Here is a 6,519-nt window from a genome sequence, read left to right as displayed (position 1 = left end):
CCCTTTACCCAGTGCTGGTTGGTTAAAGCCATCCCTTTACCCAGTGCTTGTTGGTTGAAGCCATCCACATTACCCAGTGCTGGTTGGTTAAAGTCATCCCTTTACCCAGTGCTGGTTGGTTAAAGCCATCCACATTACCCAGTGCTGGTTGGTTAAAGCCATCCCTTTACCCAGTGCTGGTTGGTTAAAGTCATCCCTTTACCCAGTGCTGGTTCGTAAAAGCCATCCCTTTACCCAGTGCTGGTTGGTTAAAGCCATCCCTTTACCCAGTGCTGGTTGGTTAAAGCCATCCCTTTACCCAGTGCTGGTTGGTTAAAGCCATCCCTTTACCCAGTGCTGGTTGGTTAAAGCCATCCCTTTACCCAGTGCTGGTTGGTTAAAGCCATCCCTTTACCCAGTGCTGGTTGGTAAAGCCATCCCTTTACCCAGTGCTGGTTGGTTAAAGCCATCCCTTTACCCAGTGCTGGTTGGTTAAAGCCATCCCTTTACCCAGTGCTGGTTGGTTAAAGCCATCCCTTTACCCAGTGCTGGTTGGTTAAAGATATCCCTTTACCCAGTGCTGGTTGGTTAAAGCCATCCCTTTACCCAGTGCTGGTTGGTTAAAGCCATCCCTTTACCCAGTGCTGGTTGGTAAAAGCCATCCCTTTACCCAGTGCTGGTTGGTTAAAGCCATCCCTTTACCCAGTGCTGGTTGGTTAAAGCCATCCCTTTACCCAGTGCTGGTTGGTTAAAGCCATCCCTTTACCCAGTGCTGGTTGGTTAAAGCCATCCCTTTACCCAGTGCTGGTTGGTTAAAGCCATCCCTTTACCCAGTGCTGGTTGGTTAAAGCCATCCCTTTACCCAGTGCTGGTTGGTTAAAGCCATCCCTTTACCTAGTGATGGTGGGGGGTTATAGTCATCCATGTTCCCCAGTGCTGGGGGGTTATAATGGTCCATGTTCCACAGTGAATGGGGGCTATAGCCATCCCCATTCCCCAGTTCTGGGGGATTGAAACCCATACCATCTATTCTTAGACCACAACATTCCTTCTGTTATGGCAATTTCTGTCAATCCAGATGGGGGATAAATCAAAGGCCTTGCTATTTTTAGCTCTGACACAGAATTAGTGTGACAGCCGTTAGTAGAACACTAGGTGCTGACGGTTACTTAGCAACTGGTGCTTGGCAACCTTGTTGGTAAGCACTGATCGAGAAAGGGGAGGGAGAGGGGGTGGCTAAGGTGGGGAAGATGAGTTCATGTTTTGAATAAGCTGGGTATGCGGGAGGTTTTGCAGGCACTTTCTGGTGAATATATAAACTGTTGATGTTATGCAATGCCAAAATATCAACGTGTTACAGGCGTTTCAGAGAAAGAGTGTGTATTCAAACAGCTATGTTTAGGGAAAGAGCACCTGTTATAATGAAAGTGGTGCTCTTGGAAAGAACATCCACGATTTCTGGAACTGATAACATCATCAATGAAAATGTCATTGCTTGTGTAGAATGAGTCGCTGCATGGTAATACGTCATTAGAGCTGTGGTAGAGACAGAGGACAGTGGATGAAGGGAGGAGGGTGGATGGATGGAGACAGGGAGGGAGGGAGGGAGGAAGGGAGGGAGGGAGGGAGGGTGGATGGCTAGATGGAGGGAGGGAGGGAGGGTGGATGGCTAGATGGAGGGAGGAAGGATGGGTGGTTGGAGGGAGGGAGGATGTGTGGTTGGAGGGAGGGAGGGAGGGAGTGTGGTGGGAGGGAGGGAGGGATGGATGGATGGAGGAGGGAAGAGGGAAGGAGAAGGGTGGATATATGGAGGGAGGGAGGGAGGGTAGATGTATTTAAGGGGAGGGAAGAGGATGGAGGGAGGGAGGAGTGAGGATGGATGGATGGATGGAGGGAGGGAGGGTAGATTAATTTATGGTGGAGGGAAGAGGATGGAGGGAGGGAGGGAGGATGGATGGAAAGAGGGAGGGAGAAAGGTGGATATATGGAGGGAGGGAGGGAGGGAGGGGGAAGGGCGGATATAGGGAGGGAGGAGAATGGATGGATGAATGGATGGAGGGAGAAGTGTGGATATAGTGAGGGAGGAGGGTGGATGGATGGAGGAAGGAAGGAAGGAAGGAAGAAAGAAATAAATAAATAATGGAGGGAGAAAGGAGGGTGGACGGATGAATGGAGGGAGAAATGTGGATGGAGGGGGTAGGGGGTGGGTGGATGAATGGATGGAGGGAGGGAGAAATGTGGATGGAGGGGGTAGGGGGCGGGTGGATGAATGGATGGAGGGAGGGAGAAATGTGGATGGAGGGAGGGAGGGGGCGGGTGTATGGATGGATGAATGGATGGGGGGAGGGAGGGAGGGTGGGTGGTTGGTTGGAGGGAGAAAGGTGGATAGAGGGAGGGAGGAGGGTGGACGGATGAATGGAGGGAGAAATGTGGATGGAGGGGGTAGGGAGGGGGTGGATGAATGGATGGAGGGAGGGAGGCAGGGAGGGAGGGATGGAGGGTGAATGGATGCATGAATGGATGGAGGGAGAAGTGTGGATATAGTGAGGGAGGAGGGTGGATGGATGGAGGAGGGAAGAGGGAGGGAGAAGGGTAGATATATGGAGGGAGGGAGGGAGGGTAGATGTATTTATGGGGGAGGGAAGAGGATGGAGGGAGGGAGGGAGGAGTGAGGATGGATGGAGGGAGGGAGGGAGGGTAGATGGATTTATGGGGGAGGGAAGAGGATGGAGGGAGGGAGGGAGGGAGGATGGATGGAAAGAGGGAGGGAGAAAGGTGGATATATGGAGGGAGGGAGGGATGGAGGGGGGTGGATGAATGGATGGAGGGAGGGAGGGAGGGATGGAGGGTTAATGGATGGATGGATGGATGGATGGATGGATGGATGGATGGATGGATGGATGGATGGGTGGATGGATGGATGGAGGGCGAAATGTGGATGGAGGGAGGAGGGTGGATGGATGGAGGGTGTATGTAGCTACAGCTGTCATTGATGTCTCGGTGTGTAACGCTGATGCATGAGAGAGACTGGTGCCTCTCTCTCTTTCTCTTTCTCTTACTCTCTGTGTGTGTGTGTGTGTGTGTGTGTGTGTGTGTGTGTGTGTGTGTGTGTGTGTGTGTGTGTGTGTGTGTGTGTGTGTGTGTGTGTGTGTGTGTGTGTGTGTGTGTGTGTGTGTGTGTGTGTGTGTGTGTGTGTGTGTGTGTGTGTGTGTACCCTTGGGCTATGACTGTGGAGAGAGATTTAGAGATGGCTGCAAGGTAATAAGCATTAACAGTAAAACAGTTCTTCAGATTAATGAATTTATTAATGCTTCATCTAATCTTTCAGGACCCAGACGATGATTATCAAATGAACCATTAATAGGGATTATTAAGATGAGACATTTGACATGAACAAGTGTCAATAATCAGTATGACACTTAATCTGTTGACTGCTGTACCGTTAGCGTGTAATGATTTCAACCTGAACCCCTATATGACACACTGTAAAACGCCTCCATGCTTTGAATGTCTGAGTGTAATGATTTCAACCTGAACCCCTATATGACACACTGTAAAACGCCTCCATGCTTTGAATGCCTGAGTGTAATGATTTCAACCTGAACCCCTATATGACACACTGTAAAACGCCTCCATGCTTTGAATGCCTGAGTGTAATGATTTCAACCTGAACCCCTATATGACACACTGTAAATGTAGATGAAGTCTGAGAAACATTATTACTGTATTCATGAATAATCCAGGGCGTTAGCACTCAGAAATGACAGGCCAATTTCACTGCCATTAAACATTTACATCTCCCCCAGGGAGTCGTTGTACTGTAGTATAGTATATGGTGTTGTAACATATGCTGTCAGCCTACAGGTAGGAAGGATCGACGCCCTGCATCACTACACCCACTGAGGCAGTCTACTAAACGAATATGTTGATAGCACATGATAGTTGGAGACACACAATATTGCAAATCCCAATCTGTATAAAAAAATCTTTGTGAACAATTGCTGTCATGTTTTGCTTGTTTTGAGTGCAGATCTCACAAAGTATCTTGAAGTAAAGTACCTTGCTAGCAAATGACAAGCTCAGATGTTCCATAGTGTATCAACATGCTTAATGACAATGGGGTGAGTGTTTTATTCAGAATCCTAAATGGTTCCAAACAGAAATGTTCATAGTCGTATTATAGATTATTATCATTTCAGTCGCTTGAAGAAAGATACCGAATTACTGGCCACTGGCAGTCCTCTTTGCTCTGTTATATTTTAATGGGTCATTTAAATGACATCCTCCTTCCAAATGAGCAACAGAACACCAGCTGACCTGTGTGAGTGTTTCTAGCTGAACGGATGGCATGGCTGCTGCTATTTCTCTTCGGAGTGTCGACTTTCATCAAGGCTGTTTTCCATTCATCAGAACTGGTCTGGCCCAAAGCAAGAGCTAGTTTTCATACAAAGGGGGGGAGGAAGCGAAGGAAGGAAAGAGGGAAGGAGGGTGAGAGAGAGAGCTAAATCATCAGCACCACTCTCCGTACTCTCTCCCTGAGTCGCAGGCAGCAGAGGGGGTCTGTAATGTAATGGTCTATTTCAGCAGGAGAATAAGAAAAGGAACCCAACATAACTCCACTGTCTGGAGGAGGGAAATGGGACTGTGTGATTTATCAAACAGCCTTCATATAGACCTGTAGGCTTTTATCAGAGGAAAGAGTAACACACTCGCACATAGATATACAGCATTTCAAAACGGACACACACACACACACACACACACACACACACACACACACACACACACACACACACACACACACACACACACACACACACACACACACACACACACACACACACACACACACACACACACACACACACACACACACACACACACACACACACACACACACACACACACACACACACACACACACACACACACACACACACACACAAGCAGAATGTGCATGTGTTTGTGGTGTGTGTGTGTATATATATATCCAGTGACAGTAATTACAGGTAGATTAGCCTCTCATCTCCTGTGTGAAATAGCCTATTTCCAGCATGGCGGCCACACATGCAGCAGTGATTGAAGAGGCGAGAGGGCCGCCACACCATAACACACAGGTCACAGCCCAATGTCCCAGCCGCGCTGCCCCAGGTCTGTCTGCGTGTCTGGAACAGGGGAAGGACACTCTCAGATGAGTGTCTCCATCTGAAAGAGATCAGGTTGGCTGGGCATTCAGGACAGACCTTGTTTATCCAGTCATTTATCCAGTAATGACACTGGCGGTGGGAGATTGTATAGTAATGCACTGGGGCATTGGGTTAGACAGGAATAAGAGCAGGCTATTGTCTGGTTGAACTGTGAATGTTAAAGAGAGTCAAAGGTCACCAGAATAGGTTTTGCCTTACATTTGTATTTGAGTAATTTAGCAGATGCTTTTATCCATAGTGACTTACAACTAGGTAAGACAGCCACAGATCACAGTCGTCGTAAGTACAACATGTTTTCTCAAATCATCAAAGTTAGGGGTAGTAATAAAATACAAATGCCAGTGTTAGTGCAAGAAAGACAAGGTGTTAGTTTTCTTTAAGTTTTAATTGGGTGGTTCAAGCTCTGAATGCTGATTGGCTGCCGGGCGTGAATGTCACGGTTGTCGTAAGAACTTGACCAAGGCACAGTGGATATTGAGTTCCACATATTTATTCTAAAGTGAAACATAAGCCGAAACAATAAAACAAATAAACGAACAACGGAACGTGACTACGTGTTGCACAAACACAAAATAACATCCCACAAACACAGGTGGGAAAAAGATCTACTTAAATATGATCCCCAATTAGAGACAACGATCCCAGCTGCCTCTAATTGGGAATCATACAAAATGCAAAAACATAGAAAATATATAAACTAGAACACAACATAGAAATTATAAGATAGAATACCCCCTAGTCACGCCCTGACTTACTATACCATAGAGAAACAAGGGGTCTCTATGATCAGGGCGTGACAGTGGTATATCAGACCGTGTGCAACGGGTATGACAAAACATTTATTTTTACTGCTCTAATTACGTTGGTAACCAGTTTATAATAGCAATAAGGCACCTCGGGCTTTGTGGTATATAGCCAATATACCAGTGCTAAGAGCTGTGTCCAGGCAATCCGCGTTGCGTTGTGCATAAGAACAACCCTTAGCTGTGGTATATTGGCCATATACCACACCCCTTCTGGCCTTATTATTTAACTATACTGTAGCTTTGAATCATACACTAACATTATTCATCATCAAAGGAGCTCTGTCTCAGCCTTTTACAAATTATAACAACACATCTGCTTCAGCATTCATCACCAGTGAGTCTGATTTATGTTGGCTATTTTTCATTCAGGCGGACTCATAAAGCACTGTTTTTGTTAGTGTTTGTGAGGTCGGGGAGAAAAACAGAATGCTATCTATCCTCATTAGTATGATGTGCAGAACACTGTTGGAGACACAGAATGCTGCAGTGTTTTCATATTGTCCTTATTGTATTAGCACCAGAGAGAG

Source organism: Oncorhynchus gorbuscha, linkage group LG10 (assembly GCF_021184085.1).
Source record: "Oncorhynchus gorbuscha isolate QuinsamMale2020 ecotype Even-year linkage group LG10, OgorEven_v1.0, whole genome shotgun sequence".
Taxonomy (NCBI): domain Eukaryota; kingdom Metazoa; phylum Chordata; class Actinopteri; order Salmoniformes; family Salmonidae; genus Oncorhynchus; species Oncorhynchus gorbuscha.
This window is presented reverse-complemented; position numbering follows the sequence as displayed.